General features: G+C 41.5%; 1 protein-coding gene across 6 annotated transcripts in view; it reads left to right on the top strand.

Annotated features, from left to right (window-relative positions):
* The window catches only part of lingo2 (leucine rich repeat and Ig domain containing 2), a 230,230-nt gene that overhangs the window by 79,843 nt on the left and 128,870 nt on the right, over positions 1–21,517 (top strand). For all 6 annotated transcript variants that reach the window (XM_083559794.1, XM_083559792.1, XM_083559797.1 and 3 more), the window contains exon 3: positions 3,414–3,492. The gene's annotated coding sequence lies outside the window, so the exon portion shown is untranslated. The remainder of the gene's footprint in view (positions 1–3,413; positions 3,493–21,517) is intronic.

The following is a 21,517-nucleotide window of genomic DNA, read 5'->3' as shown; positions in this document are numbered from 1 at the left end:
AAGGCCACTGCTGTTTCTCTATCGAACCGCTCCAGTATTTAATGTTCACTGCGAGCTATTGTTCTCCAAATGCTTTCCCCTGCTGCGGGACACTCATGTGGCATGGCAGTGCTATTTCAGGTTGTGAGTGGAGGCCAGCGCTGAGGGCGATGGCCGCTCCGTTTGCATGTCCAATCCTGTTGGGATCGTCGTTAAGGGTTCCGCTATAATTATATAAGAATCACACATGGGTGTGGAGGGAGGAGCATATCTGCCACTTTCGCCAAAAATATTTTTTACAATTTTGTTCTATTGCTATTGAGAAATTAAAAAATAACTCAGGGACCATCTGTAGTCATTAATTTCCTAACACTACATTTGAGTTAACAATCAAGATAACTTATTCAAGATAACAATCTGGATTTTTGTGAGAACAACACTTTTAACATTGAGGTTTCTGCTGCTGCCTACTTGCAGCTACAGAGCATCTGGAAAGTATTCACAGCGCTTCACTTTTTCCACATTTTGTTGCAAATTTATAAAAAAAATTATAAATTAATTGCCACCAATTACAGCCTCAAGTCTTATTGGGTTTGATGCTACAAGCTTGGAACACCTATTTTTGGGCAGTTTTTTTAATTCTTTGATGCAGAACCTCTCCATCAGGTTGGATGGGAAGCTATTTTCAGATCTCTCCAGAGATGTTCAATAGGGCTTAAGTCTGGTCTCTGGCTTGGCCACTTAAGGACATTCACAGAGTCGTCCCGTAGCCACTTCTGTGTTATCTTGGCTTTAGGGTTGTTGTCCTGTTGAAAGATGAACCGTCATCTCAGTATGAGGTCCAGAGTGTTTTGGAGCAGGTTTTCATCAATGACGTCTCTGTACATTGCTGAATTCATCTTTCCCTCGTTCCTGACTCATTTCCCAGTTCCTCCCACTGAAAAACATCCCCACAGCATAATGCTTCCACCACCATGCTTCACTGTAAGGATGATATTGGCCAGGTGATGAGCGGTGCCTGGTTTCCTCCAGACATGGCGCTTGGCATTCAGGCCAAAGAATTCAATCTTTGTTTCATCAGACCAGAGAATTTTGTTTCTTATGGTCTAAGAGTCCTTGAACTAATAATCAACTGAATTTTTCACATGTGGACTCCAATCAAGTTGTAAAAACATCTCAAGGATAATCAGTAAAAACAGGTTGCACCTCATTTTAATTTTGAGTTTCAGGTTTTTATTTGTAATAAATTTGCAAAGATTTCAAACAAACTTTTTTCACATTGTCAGTATGGGGTTTTGTTTGTAGAATTTTTGAAAAATAATGAATTTAATTAATTTTGGAATGAGGCTGTAACAGAACAGTGAAGCGCTGTGAATACTTTCCGGATGTACTGCACAGTTAAATGAGTTCCCAACAAAATGAAAGAAGAACAGATAAATAATCATGGTTTCATTTTATGCTCTTATACACAACCTATTGTTTAATGTGTATAGAATATGTGTAAAAGAAAAAGTAAATGTAGAAAATATCTTTGGATCCTGCAGTTGACCTGCTTTGATACGTATTATTTGTGCTTAATGTTTTTTTTTTTTTTATTGAGAATTAATTTAAAATGGCCACACCTAAATGGAGCAGATGTCATCAGAATCGGAAAAATCTAAACACAGGGAATTTGGTTCCAGCTGTTAGTGACAGCTGTGTGAATGCAGGGTATGGTAAATATCTGCAATAAATAGTGCGTCCACAGAGCTTTCATTGGACAGCTTATCCATCTTAAAGAAATCGCAAGGGCGGTGAGAAGATGGTGGAGATGAGATTCTGTGAACTACAAAACCATACCTTATCATCTTCATCCTTCATCTTTTAGCCTTTTTCTGATGTTTGGTTAGGTCCATCTTTCTCACCGGCTTGATATGTAAATGAAAGCACCATGGGGAGCCATCAATCCCCCATACTGAGGAGGGTTAGGGGAAATGAACGCCTTCCTCATTGCCATTCACTTTAATCTTCATAATCTGAAGGGTTGAATAAATTCTGCGGATCTGCACCACGGCCACGGCCACGGCGATCCATTTTTATCCATTTGGATTGCCTGATTGAAACGGATCTTTGGCCAAGGCAATTTTTAGTTTTTCATCATTTCATCTGCTTCCTTTTGTTTTGGATGGTAAAAAAGAGAAAAAATCACGCAAGCAACCCACCTGGCCTCGTCACCGAAAGATTTATGAGCTGGAGAGAAAATGAGGTAGATTCCACCGAGAGGGGGGTGGGAAAGCGAAAAGGAACCCACAGAGAAACAGAATGCTTCTATATACTTCTCAAGCAGAGCTCGTCTTTTTCGCAAAGTGTTGTGCTCTGCCTGTTTGGAGCCAATTATACCGAAAGCGTCGCTGCCTCCCACTCCTCTGCGATCTATACGCACTGGAGTTCAGTTACAGTGCTGTGAGATATAAGGGCTTAATGAAGCAATGGCAGAGAGCAGACCCAAAAAACAGCCATTAGGCAGACTCTGCATATGGTACGGGTTCTCAAGTCTGCCATGTGTATTTTTCTTACTTACGTTTTTCATTTTTTTCCACTGTTTCAGCAATTCAACAAGCATCTGTGTTCATTATGTCCAGGGGCAGCTGGTGCACATGGGCTTGCAAAGCGAAACCCTTTTCTTCACTATACGCTTCCATTTTCAGCATCCACATCTGATTATTCGCTGTTCTACCGCCAGTCCTGTTCAATTGAAAGGTTAATTAGAAGGTGTTGATTTATTTTCTGCAACAGCACCTCCAACATAAATCACAGCTTTATATTAATGCGCTTGTTCAAATACATTAGCGGTTCAGGAGTAACACCTCATTCACAGAGACTTCACAATACTTCAGATAAACCGTTTAATAAATAAAAAGCGTATCGTTGTCAATATGCAGAAGTTTTCTGGAAGGAAATGTCTAGGTGGAATGTATGGAAGGAGTCTCCAGCGTCAGAGCAGAACATCTGACTTACAGAACATCAAAGTGATTAAGAATAAACATGTGGGTGTCATGAACAGAAACAGTGATAGCACTAGAACCAAAATGAATTGTGAGAAAGTTGAGTGATATGACCATGTAGTATAGATATTAAAATTTATTTTATAATAAATTTTATTGCAAACTAATTAGAGGAGCTCATGTACTCTTAAAACCCAACCATACAAGGGAAAGTAAACATAAAGGGGTTAAACACACACTGTCCAATCCGAGTGCAAATGAAAGAAAAAGGCACGACGTGTATGTTTTGTGTTGACGTTTTCTCTCAGTTTGAAATTCAGAGAAAATACATTAATTAAACAATCAATCAATAACAAATTCAGCTGTCTATCAGTTCCTCTAATTGTTGAGTGATAACAACTTGATATAAGCTGCATCACTTGTTTGTTTTTTTTTTTTTTTCATTTTTAGGCTCATTAGATTTCTGGAGTACTTCTCAAGCAATGTGGTGAGGATCTTCTGAAGGTGCACCAGGAAATAACAGCAGGAGGTAAGAACAATGAACGAGGGATTTTAAATGTGTCTAATGAACACAGCAGAAATGTAACTTAGCTGTATTCTCGAACTTCTGAAGTCAGCACCAACATCTTCATTACTTCAACACTGATTTTCAACATGATCTTCTGTATATCAGAATCACAAAACACATTGCAAATGCACTACATGGATTAAAGTCTTGGGACACCTGAATTCTCCAGCCATATGTGGTTCTTTTCCAAAACTGTTGCCCAAAGTTGGTGGCACACAATTGTACAGGACATATTTTGGATGTAGTAACATGAACTAGGAGACCCAAATGTGATCTAGCATAAAAATGCCACTGTGGACAATGCCAGCTTTATGAAGATCTGCTTTGGACGATGTCCTGCTATAGAGCTCCAACCCTATTGATGATGTTCACCTCAGGCCTCCTCACCTCACCTACATCTGATTTTACTAATACATTATTGTGCCTGATTAAATGTGCCTCCATGAAATCTAGTGGAACATCTTCCCAGAAAGGTGGAGTTTATTATAAGGCCAGAATGGAACACAGTTTGGAATGAAATGTTCAGATCCTGGTCAGGTCTCCACCCCCATGCAATGTATTTTATCCTATTCTTGAGTTATATTTTAACAGCAAAGATGCAAACTAAACCCGGAGTCTAATTTCCAGCCAGTTTGAGTGGAAAACTACCTGAAATATGACATTAACGATTTGGCGCTTGTCCTTCGTCTTGTGTAGCTCTGTTTCTTGTCCTCTTCGCAAAGCCACAGTAGCAGGGTGACATTTTACTTCCCAAAGGGCACGTGTGAGATGGAATTACTGCCGAGTGTCAAGCACGTCATCTCAACATGTTAAATGGCCGCTCTGAAATGTCAGCACACACTAACGAAAGACATTCGAGAGAACTCACGTTTCCTGTCACGTTTTGCCTCTGTGCTCCGACTCGAGCAAAAATCACGTGAAAAAGCCGCTCATAAGCTCATGAAGAACAGCAGAGGAAGTGCAGTTAAAAGGAGAGAAAAAAACATCACTGCCATAGGGGTAATAAAATTAGGCTTTAAATGTGTTTTTTTCTTTCTTTTTCTCCTTTATTTTTTCAATATCTGAGCCTCGCACTCATTCCTACATTTGTGTCCTAATATAGTCAGAGTTGAGTGCTCTTCTGTCCTCCTCAGCGGAGTGCATCTATTCAAATCCCGTCTTCCCAATTCAGCCCTGCTGCAATCACACACACACACACACACACACACACACACACACACACGCGCACCCCAGGTGAAAGGAGGAGGAGCAGGAACAAGCTATTCTAGAACGTGAAAAAGTGTAAGTGTGTGTGTGTGTGTGTGTGTGTGTGTGTGTGTGTGTGTGTGTGTGTGTGTGTGTGTGTGTGTGTGTGTGATTGATTACTAACAGGCGTGGGTTATATGCTAGCAATGTTCTAGTTCACACACACACAGGACTTGACAATGCTGCAATTCCTACACTTGTTTTTTCAGTCTTTTTTTTTTTTTATTAAGTTGTTCGTAAATAATTTCAGCTAAACGGAAAATGTTTCTGATGCTTTTCCTCCACACGCAGATGTTCTCATAATCTATCATGTAAAAAGTGTGTTCATGAAACAATTAGCACATTTAGCAGCAACCAGGCTTCTATAACAGTCAATGAGAGATGAAATGGTGCCTCCATGTGCTTAATCTTCTACTAACGCAGCTCAGCCACTGCAGCGAATCGCTTCCCATAGACACACACACACACACACACACACACACAATTACATTTACGATATTGGTGATACACACCATTATCCACAGCAACTTACATTTATCTCATTCATAAAGCTGAGCAGTTGAGGGTTAATGGACTTGTTTAGGGGCAGAGGAGAGGCATCTTGGTGTGGCTGAGATTTGACCTCACAACCTTCACAAGCTACCACAACCCCCACTACCCCCTTAAGGGGGTGTCAATATTTCTGTCCTGACTTAATGCATAATCTTATTTTTTGGTAACTTGGAAAGTGGTAGCTCAGTGTTTGAGATATTGAACTTATTACCAGAAGGTCATGAGTTCAAGTCCCAGCACCACCAAGTTGCCACTGTTAGGCCCTTGAGCAAGGTCCTTAACCTTCTCAGTATAGCTGTACAGGCAATTTAATGCGAATTCATCCAGAGACACCTGGATTATACAACTGCTCGCCTATATGGAAGAACCACAGACAGCTTTTGTCAATATACTGTGTTATAGTAGTGAAATGTCTTCTGAACCCAAAGGTTGTGTGTTTATGCTGTTGCAGAACCTCTAAATAGCAGAAACCAAAACTCAGCTGACCAATCAGGAGTTATTCTTTGGCAATGTCAACTCACGTTCATTAGGGTCCAAATCTGGAACGGATTTATTGAAAGCTGAGGTGTGACCATGTTAAAAGCTGAATACAAGTAAAATTCAATCGAACTGAAGTCATGTAATTTGCCCCTGGTCCTCTAAGTGAACAGTTTTCACACCTTGGTTTTCACACCCAACTGAGCAAGACCTGGTCTGGCAAAAACAAGCCAGTGTGGAAAAAAGTCCTTCAGAACAAACATCATTTTTATAAACCCCTGATAATTCCACCCCTGTCTCTCCTTCTCTCTTTTTTTCTTTCTCTCTGAAAACACCTTTCTTAGCAGATGTTTATACTCTAAGGCATTTTGCTCAACATGCCCCAAAACAGCCGGTCTCTAATCTGCATTACAAATTGCTGTTTCTTCCCACTGGCATTTGCCTTTATTGTTTCTTACATTATTTTGCATAAGGAAAATATATTTTGCAATCTTACACACGGACTGTGCTTTATTAGACCCAATATAACCGACTGATTAAGCCATTAAAGACACATCTGCTATCCTAATTTATTTTTAATTTATCGAGGACTGGGCTGCGTACTGCAGCACCAGTGCTGACATTTTAATTAAGTCCAGACAGTAAGAGTGATTACGGGCACGGAGAAGCCGGAGCGGTGTTTATGTGGCGGTGCTGGATGGATATTTGCGTGACGGTGTTTGGTGAGAAAAGTCTGAGTGTAAAAAGGAACTCGGATCTCTTTCTCCTGCTCGCTTTTCCTTCCTGTAGAGATCTTGACTATGAAGATCGGATGTTGGAGTTGCGTGTTATGTGCTCAGCTTTGGGCACTTCATTGGCAAATAAGTGTTCAAGTGTTTATTAAGGCAAGCTAATTGTACTAGCCATGTCACCAAAAGCTTCATCAGATATAATCTTCTCATCTGCAGCTCAAGGAATCATTCCAGACAGTCATAAGGATTGGTCACTTCATGCTTTTTTTGATTGCTTGCATAAACACAGGGAATCTCAGGGAAACCTCATTAGTAAAGTATGTTGTGGCTGATAGATGTGAGCTCCATGGGTTTATATGGAACTTCAATCAGTCGTATTGTGGACAAAAACCCAACCAACCTGTGAAGAAAACCATTGTGGAACCAGTCCAATGCATAGATGTGCACAAGATGACCAGAAGTATGTAGATTCATGATCATCACACCCACATGTGTTCCTTCAGTTTCTACAATTGTTCGAAAAATTCTTTTTTGACCCCTGTTCCAGCATGATGATGCTGATCTCCATAAGGACATGGTTGTTGTTGTGACTGTTTAAGTGAAAGAACTGAAGTGTTCTGCACACAATTTCATGACTTCCTCAACCCCTACGCCTCCTGACCTCCTGCAGCAGTGTCTGATCTTACTAATGCTCTTGTAGCTGAATGTACACTAATCCCCAAAGCCACAGCCTAAAATCTAGTGAAAAGCATTGATAAAAGAGCAACAGATGTTAAACAAGAACATCGTCAGGATTATGGACCTTAACACCCATTAACCTCCATTTCTCATCTTGATTTCCACAAAGGCAATTTAATCCTGGAAGTCCCACCTCCATGCTAACATCCTCATCCCCAATTATCTCCATAATGCACCAATGAATGGAAACGGCACCTGAAATTGGAGAAATCCAAAACGCTAAACCAAATAATTAGCTTTTAGTTCATATACATGACGGGCATACGTTTGTTATGGGGAGGGGTGCACAAACTTTTAGCCATATAGTGTACAAGCAATTTAGTATTTTTTTTTACCAGAAAATGTAACCGAGTGTTTTTATGCACAGACATTTACAATTTCTTAATTGATTTATAAATGTAAAAGCAGATTGAACATTTCATGCATAAAGCTTGTAAAAAGTGTGAGTTGTTTTATTAAGATCTGTGTACACACACACACACACACACACACACACACACACACACACACACACACACAGCACAAACTCTTTACCATGAAGATATAATAAGTTGTGATGCAACGCTGGCCTTTCTGGATAATAAAGCCCACGGTGTTTCGTTTAGCGGCGATGCTAAGTGTAATTACAGTGTGATTAGAGTGTACGCTGTACAGAGTCTTTTCTTTGCGGAAAATGCTTTTGTATAATTTTCACGGTCTCTGTGCTTCCTCATTGTCTATAAGATGTAAAAGGCTACGCGCGATCGTTCGTCCTTGGCGTCCGTATTTCCCAGTTGCTAAGCAACAGTGTTCTGGTGAATGTAACCGCTCGAACAATGTATTTGACTTCTCATGCCGAAAGCACAAATTCATCAGGGCGGCGAATGAAATCCAAATGAAAAATCCACGCGGTTTTAGAAGTTCACAGTTGTTCACGGAGCAGCACACAACACGACTCGGGAATTCCAGGCGGAAAGATGTCAAGTGACGAATAAAAGATTCAGTTATCACACGTTCTTCCATTTATAGGTGCTTTCAATATTGTAGAACATCTATGAAGTCAGCTAGAATCTGACTGTTACCAGGAACTGACACTGGAGATTTGTTTAGACTCATTAATTCACAAGTGTGTTAAAGTCGGGTGCTGATGTAGATGAGAAGGTGAGGAGGTCTAGGGTGCACATTCATCCCAAAGGTGTTCAGTATAGAACCCATAGAAAGCCGATCTTCATTGAGTTGGCTTTATCTACAGTAACATTGTCATGCTGGAACAGGTTTGGGTCTCCTAGTTCAATGGAAGGGAGGATTTCATGATAATTCATCCAATAGTTTGCAGGAAACAGTTTTAAGCAACATCTGACCAATCAGAATTCAACATATTTCCATCAGAGGGGGGATAAAGTTTTGATGGTGCCCTCTGGTGGACAGGAGACCATGGCAGCAATTTGAGAAGATCATTTGTACTGTGGTGTTTTTGGTGTCCCTCGGAGCTAACAGCTTAACTGCTGAGCTTTCGCTGTGCTATTTTAAAAGAAACAGATAACACAGCAGTGTGTTTGTTTGATGGGAAGGGAAAAAAATACATCTTTTAGAGGTAAAGTGTGAGATTCGCTCCCTGCCTGTTGACCGTCTCCGGCTGTTCCCTTTTTTAACGCAGCATGGAACACACAGGTAACGGAGTGAGCGAAGAAGTTTGTCCTTCAAATCCAAAAGGATATTTTCTGCATGGCGAGACAAAGACACCGAGAAGTAAATAGGAGAGGCCTGAGGGCTTAGTCAGCCTGCTGAGAAGCTCTTTTAAAAGAATTTTTTTTGGAGCTCAATATGGGGGGGGGGGGGGACATTTCCATCACAAAGAAGACCTCAGCCTCATTGGCACACGTGCCCTCGCCATCAGCGGCCTGACGAGAAGGTTATAGAAAAAACAGAATTTCTCAGAAGCCTACCAGTTCGGTTTCTGGTTTCTAACCATAGCTCTGCATCCTCTCTCATCTTTTGACTTTGCCATATGGTATGCTGTGATTTTTAAGAAGCCTGAGGACACACTTTATTTAACAGTGTGGCACACGTTTCTGATTTGGAGATAAAAATGGCTTGGAGGAAGTTACAGGGGAGGGGTTACATGCTTCATCATGATCAATCGAGGGTTGTAAAATCATCAGGAGCACCGGCGCTTTTTATCAGCATGAAACAATGGACTGAAGGTTTCATAATTCAGCGCGTATGTACTTCACTCATCACATTAGAAGCTGATGACTAATAAACAGCTCCTGTTTTTTTTATCCTTCATAAGAAATCACAGAGAGTGATAAAAAATGTCACGACAGTGTTAAACAAGACTCACCAAGAGCTATGGAGTCGTACCAATTACGATTCTAGAGCCGGATTAGAGCCTTCGTAACTCTGCATTGTATCTAGAGAGCTGTTTCTGTGCAGTCTGAAGAATTCGGCTTTGAAAAAGTTCCAGACATCCGGAAAGTTTTCCCAGAGCTTCACTTTTTCCACATTTTATTATGTCACAGCCTCATTTTAGAATGGATTCAATTCTACAAACCAAACCCCATAATGACAAGAGGAAAGACGTTTGACATGTCAAGTCAAGTCAAGTCAAGTTTATTTCTATAGCGCTTTTCACAACAGACATCGTCTCAAAGCAGCTTTACACAAATCAACAGTGAAGGTGAATGGTGTGAATTTGTCCCTGATGAGCAAGGAAGGAAGGAGGAAGAAACCTTGAGAGGAGCCAGCCTCAAAAGGGGACCCCATCCTCATTTGGGTGACATCAAGAGTTTGATCATAAATCTTTCAACAATACAGAACACTGGAGAGTGAGAACTAACATGAGTACTGAAGATTATAAGTAATGTTCTTTCTGCAGTCTTATACAGTCTATATGGTTAGTAGCTCCTAGTTTTATAAGCTCAGCATTTGTGATCATCACAGATCCAGCATCATGAAAAAAAAAGAAAAAAAAAGAAATCAGGTATATAATTAGATGTGAACTGAAGTGCTCTGAATTCTTCCCGGATGCAGTGTAACATCACTTTGATCAGAATTTAATTTAAGTGAACTTTGAGTTCAGCATGGAGGCATTGAATCTGAGCTGCTGTGGGTAAAGCAATCAATTAAAACCTCAGATATAAATAGTAACACTAATGTGTCATAATCAGCACAATATATAGGATATTTTTGTTTGTTTCATTGTTTATTTTTGGTTTTGGTTGTTTTCATTATTATTATTTATTGAACGAATGGATAAATGAATGATTAGAAAGGGCCAATGGTGGCTGCTGGAATTATTTATTTAAATAAATAAATAAACAAAAACATTATTTATTTATTTATTTATTTATTTATTATTCGTTTGTTTTTGTTTATTTAATGACAAAAATTTATATATATTCCAACAAGGAAAAACTACATTTTTTTATTTATTTGTTTGTTTACTAATTTATTTATTTATTTGTGTTTTTGGTGTAATTTATTTATTTTTCTTAGGTTCGTATTAATTATGAGTAAAAAAAAAAAAAATAACTATATATATATATATTTCTTTTTTGTAAATTTTATTTAATTCATTTATTTATTCATTAATTTCTCTGTTTTATGTATTTATTTCATATTGTCTGCTTTTAAAACAAGACTGTAAATATATGCAGCGTATTACATTTAATCTTAAATAATCTAATATCAGGTATTAAACATCTAATCACTGCTTGAGTTTTATTAGATCATGTAGCAACATCATTTTTTTTTTATTGCCAGTCAAATATGTAATGCTTAAGCTCAGGGCTTTTTTCTTTCCCTCATTAAAAAATTATTAAAAAGATTAACATTAACAAAAACATCGCTCAGAGTCTCTGGATAAACTCCAGCATAATCCCCCAAACACACCAAACCCCGGGTGGGAAAACGAGTCCTCGATGATGTTATTAACTGCATCAGTTTGGGTCGTGTTCCAGCTGTCTGGTGGGCTTTAGCTGCTCCTTCCTGATCCAGAAACAGTTCGATTTGATTAGTTCATCATCAGCATGTTTATGATTCACTCATTTACACGTAATTATGGCAGTAAATGATGTTGAGCTTTGTGATCTTTACGGATGGGATTAGAACATCACAAAGCTCTGATCTACTCCATTCCATGAGAAAATAAATGGCCATAGCAGGGGGTTATGTTGGAAATGTACACTATTTGGACAAATGTTTATGGACACCTGAGGCCAACAAGTATGTGAGAAGATGTTCCAAATAGATTTTGTGGAGATTTTTTCGAGAAAAAGTGTTCAGTAAGGTCGAGGTCAGAGCTCCATAGCAGATGATCTTTCACTTCAACCCATGTAAAGCAGATCTTCATGGAGCTAACTTTGTGCACAGGAGCATCGTCATGCTGGAACAGGTTTGCGTCTCTTAGTTCAAGCTACTGCATCCAAAGACGTCCTTAACATTTGTGTGTCTCCAACTTTGTGCCATCACTTAGGTGAAGAACCACATTTGGCTGGAAAGTCAGGTTTTCCAATGTTTAGAAATACAGTATGGTGTAAATTCCTGAGCCTCGTTTTGTGTTAACCTGCTTTGTAAAGCTGGAAAATCTTTTACAAGTCACACGGTTTTACCGCCAATATTTTCTCTCAGATAAAATCATTCCTGGTACAGAATCCAACAGGATCCCTGACAGAACAAACAATAAACAATGTGCCACAAACCACCATCTGCTTTACACCCAGTCCCTTCAGAGACACTTTTCCAAAACAAATGCACTGAAATAGAGGAGAATCTTTATTAATTAACATTTTAGAATTGTAACGAGAAAAAGAGAAGAACCGCTGGATCCTGGAGCAAGTGAATTTGCTTGGTTGTGAGATTCTCAGATGATGGTAGGATTAGCGCTGATGGCATCGTGATGATAATGTATTTATTTTTAGTGTGTAAAGTTTGATTCAGATCATTCTTCTACTAATAATCATAGTTTTTTTTATTTTACTGAGACCAGTGAAGGAGTGGCATGGAGATTAGCATGGAGCGTAACATGGAGCATAGCGTGGAGAGTGGCGTGGAGCGTAGCGTAGCGTAGAGAGTGGCGTGGAGCGTGGTGTATTCATTTTTTTAATTATTAAGGAATTGCTCCTTGTGTGTAAAGCCAGTGCTCAGTGCTCGCCGAATTGAAGTGACAGTTTCAGTATGTTCTCATTTCCACTGCTCCCCTGTTGCCCAATAGGTTGCAACAGAGACAACATGCACTCAAATTCTCTTCACTGATAACATTACCTACTATGTAGGTAATCCAGATCCCTGACAATATGTATTCATTATAATGAAAATGCATATTAGACTCGCATCACATGACTCCAGATGTTGACTTTTTGAGAACGAATAAACACCCATGATATCAAATGCATTCCTGATGCCACTATTGCGATCGATGCATCCTTAATCAGCGCTCGTGTCGGCTGAACACGCGCTAAACGGCTGACTGGAGTTTATTGACTTGAGGAGTATAAATGTATCTCCAGTTAACAGTGTGCGATACAGATGTTCGCTGTCAGAAGAATATACGAGGAACAGCTCCAGCATTATAAAGCCATAATCACGTTAGTGTTCAATTTTAGTATTTTTATGGACAATGCCTGTCTTTCTTTGTTTTGTTTTTTTTTCATCTGATTTCCATTTGATTCAACACAATACAATTCAATGGAAGAAATACGATGTTCTGCAATTCAGTATAATACAGAAAGTCGTTTTATTTCTTTGCTTCAGACAGACAGCAAATCATCATTTTATTTAAGTGCCTTCAGACGTCTAACGCATGACCCCTTTCACAAACACGCCTTTGTAGTGGCAAAAAAAAAGGCACTGCAATAAAACCAGACGTTCTTCTTCTGTTGTGTCTACAGGAAGTTACAACTCTACCTCTGCCATGTTAATCTGTACTCTATGTGACTCTCAGGACACGCCTCCGTCTCTGTAGTGTTGTGATACGTCATATTCACGTAGCAGCTAATTATTGGTCACTTTCTAAGTAATACCAGACTATTAACTAATAATTATATATTAATAAATACTTTTTTACCGATGCAAATATGTTTAAGACACATTATGTTTAAGCAAATTGCTAAATCTTACCATCTCTAATGCATATATACTATATCTATATTTATATATATATATATATACACCTACACACACACAGTTTATATGTATGTATTTTTCCCGCCCGGCACATTTGATGGCTTTCATCTCTGAGGGCTGTGATGTTTTCTTTGTTTCCATTAAGCGGAACACAGTATGTTATCACAGGCTCCATTATCACGCAGGACAAACTATGAAGAAAATGTTTCTTCCCTGCGATCCACGATGGCTCTGCTCTGGAAATAGCACCCGAGGTGACATTTTAATATAATAATTGTGTAGGTTGTGCTTGTGTTCCTGCACACAGGCAGGTGACAGAATGAGTTTCGACTCTGTGAACTTCTCGTTCTAACAATAGCGTGAGGTCTGAAGGAGGTTCTCTTTTTATAGAAGCCAATGTGATCTTTTTTTTTTTTTTTTTTTTTTGCGTGAATAAAGACGCAATTAATCGCTGCGTTATGTGCTAATTGCGATGCCTCGTTTACAGACCTTACGCTTCCAGCTATAATTCTGATTACAAACATGGACTGGATAGTGGTAAATTGGTTTTATGGTCTTGTAGTATGCTCATGTTCTCATCATGTCTATATTGGTTTCTTTTGGGTTCTCCAGGTTTACAGTACGATGAAAGAAGAAACCCAAATACGTGTGTATGAAAGGCATTTAAACAGGTGGATGTGTGCTCAGTGTTCATGAGATCCACCACAACCCTCACCAGAATAAGAGGTTGCTTCAGATGAACAAATGTGTAATGGATTAGAAAAGTCTATTCTTCCTCTAGAACTAAAGATTTTTACAAGGAACAACCCAAGAACTCATTCTAAATGTTCTACATGTTCAACACTACCATTCAAACACCTTCTCATTGAATATCTTTCAAAAGAATCATGATCCTTACTCTTGTACATTTCTGGAAACCCGAATACAATCGATATTAAGGTGCATGGAAGATCATATGATGGTTCATCATGGCCAAGAACACCTTCCTAAACACTGATTTTTTTCATTAATGTGTCGTAGACAGAAAGAAAAACCCGTATGTCAAACGTTGATCCTATAATATTGAATTATGTTCTTTCTCCATGCTTGAGTGTGGGGTTTATATCTAAACCTGCCTCCCTCAAATAACTCAATCTAGAGCCGTTATCTCCCAGTGGGTTCTGTTGTTATTTAACGCTGAGACGTGACCATGTTTTTCTCCACGAGACTGTGATCCAGACACTCAGGCTTCACGAAAAAGAAAAGAATATGCAGAAAGTCCATATCCAAACCCAGATTAAGGAAGAGACAGATGTTAATAACCAGCTTCGGTGTCCACCATTACAGCTGCCTTTTATTGATGATTTGTTTTTGTGTGTGTGTGTGTGTGTGTGTGTGTGTGGGGGGGGGAGTCAGACATGTTGTAGCACAAATAAAAGCTGCACATAAAAGAGAGGCTCGTTTGTGTCTTATTGACTTCACAATTGCGGCTCTGTCCCAATTTTCATGGCGATTAGGTGTCAAGGTGGCGAAGTTCTAGATCTCCAAACCACCAATAAACCAGGCCAGGGGTGTATTTTCGAATTCGGGGTTTTAGCTTTTACTGAGGTTTAATTTATTCATATTTCATGCTGATTAGCTTGTTCGCGGCTTGCGCTAAACAGAAGGCTGAAAAAAGAAAGTGTCCCTGTGGTGATAAGTGTGCTCGCTGTATTCGAGTGTGAGCTACTGCCTGTTAAGTAAGATTGAGTGCAGGTGCTTCAAAGGGAGATTGCTTTCAGGAAAAGGGTGTTTTGTCTACTAAATAGATCTTTAACGTGAGCCGACTGGATTTATTTCTTACATCGTCATGCATTTTTCATGCACGGTCGTCCTGGGAGCGTTTGGCCAGAACCATAAACCTGTCCGGCGTGATGCATGCGGGCTGTGGTCAAATTAGACTGACGCACGCCCAAATCACATCGCGCAGATCAGCGTTTCTGCCACTCAACTTCCCAAACTTGGTATATATATTGATTTATTTATACAGAATCTCACAAAAGTAAGTGCACCCCTCACATTTCAGCAACTGCTGGATGAAGTTTAGGATGGTCAGTATCTGTGGAAATTATTTAGTTCCATTTACCATGGAGAGAAATGTGGAGAGGAACATCATTAATAAAGAAATGATAAGCTTATTATATCTCTATAGAAATGAGAACATACATTAGATGGATTTTTGAAAGGAAATAAAGAAAATGACTCGATTGGTTCTGTCTGTGGTTTGAATCTATTCAGATGGGTACAATAAGAGAACCCTTGTGAGGAGAAGAAGAGATCTTGTCTTGTTTCCATAGCAAACAGAAGCCTGTTTTTGCTGCTCAGTGTTCTGTTCAGTTCAGTTCAGTTCAGTTCGAGCATTATCTGTGAGATTATTGATGATTACTGTTGTTGTGAAGCTCAACGTGTCCTTAAACGACACGCCGTTGCTTCAGATTTGCGTGACTCATCCTGCACAGTGGTCACATCTGTGAGGGCGAGGAAAAGAAGAGCAGTGGAGGAGAGGATAAGAGGAGGACTGGAGAAGGAGAAGAGGACTGGAAGAAAGGAGAAGCAGAGGACAGGATGAGAGGAGTAGTGGAGAAGAGGAATAGTGGAGGAGAGGAGGATTGGAGAAGAGGAGCACTGGAAAAGAGGAGAACTGCGGGAAAGGAGGAGAGCAGGATTGGAGGAGAGAAGGACTGAAGAAGTGGAGAAGAGGGAGACTGAGGGAGAGGAGGACTAGAGGAGAGTAGGACTGGATGAGAAAAGCAGTTGAGGAAAGGAGGAGAATAGGACTGTATGAGAGTAGGACTGGAAGACTTGACGAGAGGGGGAAAAGAAGACTGGAGGGGAGGAAGACTGGGAGAGGGCAGGACTGAAGGAGAGGAGGACGGTAAGAGGAGGACTCGCGAAGAGAAGGAGAGGAGGACTGGAGGAGAGGATGTCTGGGAGAGCGGAGGATTGGAGGAAAGAAGGAGAGGAGGACTGGAGGAGAGGAGGACTAAAGGAGAGGAGGAGAGGAAGACTTTAGGAAAGGAGGACTAAAGGAGAGGAGGACTGGAGGAAAATAGGAGAGGAAGACTGGAGCAGAGGAGGACTGGAAGAGAGGAGGACTAAAGGAAAGGAGGAGAGGAGGACTGGGCAAGAGGAAGACTAAAGGAGAGGAGGACTAAAGGAGAGGAGGATTGGAGGAAAATAGGAGAGGAGGACTGGAGCAGAGGAGGACTGGAAGAGAGGAGGACTAAAGGAAAGGAGGAGAGGAGGACTGGGCAAGAGGAAGACTAAAGGAGAGGAGGACTGGGGGAAAGAGGACTGGAGGAGAGGAGGACATGTGGCAGAGAAGAAAGTAGGATTGGTGAGTGATGAGTGGTGGAGTAGAACATTTAAAAACTCAAGTGTAAAGGAGAGAAACGTTGTAAGATATTGGATGATTGTTGGATTGAAAGTGTGACGAAATGAAAGAGTAAAAAAGTGGAGGTATAGAGTAGGAGAGAAGGAGGCATGTGTGGAGGTATAGAGGAGGAAAGAAGGAGGCGTGTGTGGAGGTATAGAGGAGGAAAGAAGGAGGCGTGTGTGGAGGTATAGAGGAGGAGAGAAGGAGGCGTGTGTGGAGGTATAGAGGAGGAGAGAAGGAGGCGTGTGTGGAGGTATAGAGGAGGAGAGAAGGAGGCGTGTGTGGAGGTATAGAGGAGGAGAGAAGGAGGCGTGTGTGGAGGTATAGAGGAGGAAAGAAGGAGGCGTCTGTGGAGGTATAGAGGAGGAAAGAAGGAGGCGTGTGTGGAGGTATAGAGGAGGAGAGAAGGAGGCGTGTGTGGAGGTATAGAGGAGGAGAGAAGGAAGCGTGTGTGGAGGTATAGAGGAGGAAAGAAGGAGGCGTCTGTGGAGGTATAGAGGAGGAAAGAAGGAGGCGTCTGTGGAGGTATAGAGGAGGAAAGAAGGAGGCGTGTGTGGAGGTATAGAGGAGGAAAGAAGGAGGCGTCTGTGGAGGTATAGAGGAGGAAAGAAGGAGGCGTGTGTGGAGGTATAGAGGAGGAAAGAAGGAGGCGTGTGTGGAGGTATAGAGAAGAAGAGAAGGAGGCGTGTGTGGAGGTATAGAGAAGGAGAGAAGGAGGCGTGTGTGGAGGTATAGAGAAGGAGAGAAGGAGGCGTGTGTCGAGGTGTAGAGAAGGAGAGAAGGAGGCGTGTGTGGAGGTATCGAGGAGGAGAGAAGGAGGCGCGTGTGGAGGTATAGAGGAGGAGAGAAGGAGGCGTGTGTGGAGGTATAGAGGAGGAGAGAAGGAGGCGTGTGTAGAGGTATAGAGGAGGAGAGAAGGAGGCGTGTGTGGAGGTATAGAGGAGGAGAGAAGGAGGCGTGTGTGGAGGTATAGAGGAGGAGAGAAGGAGGCGTGTGTAGAGGTATAGAGAAGGAGGCATGTGTGGAGGTATAGAGAAGGAGAGAAGGAGGCGTGTGTAGAGGTATAGAGAAGGAGGCATGTGTGGAGGTATAGAGAAGGAGAGAAGGAGGCATGTGTGGAGGTATAGAGAAGGAGAGAAGGAGGCGTGTGTGGAGGTATAGAGGAGGAAAGAAGGAGGCGTGTGTGGAGGTATAGAGGAGGAGAGAAGGAGGCGTGTGTAGAGGTATAGAGAAGGAGGCGTGTGTGGAGGTATAGAGGAGGAGAGAAGGAGGCGTGTGTAGAGGTATAGAGAAGGAGGCATGTGTGGAGGTATAGAGGAGGAGAGAAGGAGGCGTGTGTAGAGGTATAGAGAAGGAGGCATGTGTGGAGGTATAGAGAAGGAGAGAAGGAGGCATGTGTGGAGGTATAGAGAAGGAGAGAAGGAGGCATGTGTGGAGGTATAGAGAAGGAGAGAAGGAGGCGTGTGTGGAGGTATAGAGGAGGAAAGAAGGAGGCGTGTGTGGAGGTATAGAGGAGGAGAGAAGGAGGCGTGTGTGGAGGTATAGAGGAGGAGAGAAGGAGGCGTGTGTGGAGGTATAGAGGAGGAGAGAAGGAGGCGTGTGTGGAGGTATAGAGGAGGAGAGAAGGAGGCGTGTGTGGAGGTATAGAGGAGGAGAGAAGGAGGCGTGTGTAGAGGTATAGAGAAGGAGGCATGTGTGGAGGTATAGAGGAGGAAAGAAGAAAGCGTGTGTGGAGGTATAGAGGAGGAAAGAAGGAGGCGTGTGTGGAGGTATAGAGGAGGAAAGAAGGAGGCGTGTGTGGAGGTATAGACAAGGAGAGAAGGAGGCATGTGTGGAGGTATAGAGGAGGAGAGAAGGAGGCATGTGTGGAGGTATAGAGAAGGAGAGAAGGAGGCATGTGTGGAGGTATAGAGAAGGAGAGAAGGAGGCGTGTGTGGAGGTATAGAGGAGGAAAGAAGGAGGCGTGTGTGGAGGTATAGAGAAGGAGAGAAGGAGGCGTGTGTGGAGGTATAGAGGAGGAGAGAAGGAGGCGTGTGTGGAGGTATAGAGGAGGAGAGAAGGAGGCGTGTGTGGAGGTATAGAGGAGGAGAGAAGGAGGCGTGTGTAGAGGTATAGAGAAGGAGGCATGTGTGGAGGTATAGAGAAGGAAAGAAGAAAGCGTGTGTGGAGGTATAGAGGAGGAAAGAAGGAGGCGTGTGTGGAGGTATAGACAAGGAGAGAAGGAGGCGTGTGTGGAGGTATAGAGAAGGAGAGAAGGAGGCATGTGTGGAGGTATAGAGAAGGAGAGAAGGAGGCGTGTGTGGAGGTATAGAAATGAAAATGGAGCAGAGGGGAAAACAAGAAAATTGTTTGTAAAGAGTTTAGGATGAAGAAGAGCGAAGTTGAGGATGTGAATGAATGAAATGGAGCAGTAGGTAAGGTAGAAGGTAAAGTAAAGAAATATAAGAAGGATGCTTGTTGCTTGTTGAAGGAGGATTTTTGTAATGACGTTCAAACACTCTAGTTTGCTGAAATGTTGGAGTTGTTGCTAAGTGATGACTTTAGTTTCTACGGCTACAACATGAACACCGCTTTCGTTGCTTAAAGTTGAGATTACTTCAGATAGTGATGGTGTTCTGGATGGCTAAATGGTGCACATGGTTTAGCTGTCCAGAGTAGGTGGAGGTGGGAGCTCAGTGGTTAAGACGCTGTCACTCTTGGGCCCTTTAGTGAGGCCCTTAATCCTCTTTACTTATTTCTTAACCCTCTTTGCTCATTTGGCCATCATACTCTTAGTGTGACATGAATTAGAGTTACAGTGGATATAATTATTGACACAGGTAATAAAGTTGTAGCTAAACGTTAAAGGTTCTGGGTTGCTTATAGGAAGGTCAGGGTTTTAAAGCCCCATGACTGCCAAGCTGCCACTCTTAGGCCCTTGAGCGAGGCCCTTAACGTTTTCTGCTCCATGGGCGATGTATCATGGCTGACCCTGCACTCTGACTCGAGCTGCCTAATATTCTGGATATGCGAAGAAAGAACTTCACTGTCCTGAAACGTGTTTGACGAGTAAATGTATACATTTCTATTTATTACTGTCTGATCTGCTGGTGCTGAAAATAAAATAACACCTTCTGACCAATCAGAATGCAGAATTAAGCAGCATTGAGTTATTTGCATTTTGTTAAAGAAATATGTTGCGCATTGAACTCAACACGACCACACACACACACACACACACACACACACCCCCACACACACACACACCCACACACACACACACACACACACACACATAATGTCGACTGATTCATTTGTGCTCCACGAGGTTGAAGTAAATCAGCAGTGACTGCCATTAGGAGCCGTCGCTCCTCGCAGACACTCGGGCGTTTTCACCGGGGCGTTTTCGCACTGCGCCGACTCGCCAGGATGTGACAGGACTTGTTAATATCACGCCATGTCTGTCTGAGAGTAGATAATGTCACTTGATAGGAAACAAACCAGAAATTAATCGCGAGATGTATTCATGCAGTGAAGTGCTGCCGAACGCTACAAAGCGCGTAAATTGTAGCGCTTTAAAATACGCTGCAACGTTTTACGACCGAAAAAACACAACAGCCATTAGATTACTGTCAGATATTTCATTTTTTTCCGCTTTCATGAAAGTGACATTAAAGCAAAACTGAGAAAGAGAAAGAAAAGAGAAAGGAATAAACAGGGTGAGTCAGAAGTGCAGTGGAGTTCAAAGCGTCCCGCGTCCCGCGGATTCATGGTTGTACAAATGTCACGGGTTTCTGGCTGAGTGGCACTGAAGGACCCTCAGGGGCTTTTCTGTCTTTTTCTTTCTTTGCATCTCTTTTTTTTTTTCTTTTTATCTTTTATCTGAGCGCTTCTTTGTGCAGTAGCAAGTCACTTTAGTCTGCTTGTGTTAAAGCGAAGACTTGGATACGCTCAGTGACCTTAAAGAGCGTCTGGACAGTTCCAGGATGTTCAGTGGGGAACTGGGAACTTTGTTTTTTTTAATCTGGGGAATTTTAAAACTGGGAAAATTTCATTTGATTTATTGGAAAACATCTTATTAGACCAGGAGTTTGCTACAGGACTGGATTATTTATTTATTCATTTGCTGATTGATTGATTGATTGATTGATTGATTGATTGATTGATTCCAGCACTGTTTATAGGCCTGTTTTTCCTGTTGTAGGTTAATGTGCAGTATGTGTTTACATACTTAAATTCTAATTGTGTTTTTCTGGAAGGTTGTGATTGATTTGTATGACGTGGGGGTGGAGCATTGCGGTGGGAGGGTGGAGTCACTGGGTGGAGGTGACAATAGGAGTCTCGTCCCGGGTGCCAAAAAGGCCAAAAAGAAACAACTCTGATTGATTGAGGGACTGATTTTTTTAATAAATCCATTAACTGGAATCGATTCCTCCTTGTTTAAACTCCTTTCTGTCTGAAGCCGAAGTAAATCTGAGTTTCGTTTGAAGTTGGATATGACCGTGGAAAAGAAACTCATTTTTTTAAACATACCTCCTGACATTTTGAAAAGCTGAATCAAATATGTAAGCTCACACTTCCCACAGGTCTGCTAAATCCTTTGATATTTAAGTGCATATGTTACAGACAGAGGAAACAGGTTTAAGGTCAATAGTGGTGACACAGTTAAGACTCTGATATACCGATCAGAAGATCTGGAGTCGAGCATTGCCAAAGCTGCCACTGTGTCCTGTTGGGCCATTGATGACGGCCCTTAGCCCTGTTT

The sequence above is a fragment of the Silurus aristotelis genome (genome assembly GCF_946808225.1).
Source record: "Silurus aristotelis genome assembly, chromosome: 14".
In the NCBI taxonomy this organism is placed as follows: domain Eukaryota; kingdom Metazoa; phylum Chordata; class Actinopteri; order Siluriformes; family Siluridae; genus Silurus; species Silurus aristotelis.
The sequence above is the reverse complement of the archived record's forward strand: the minus strand, read 5'-3'. Positions and strand labels throughout refer to the sequence as shown.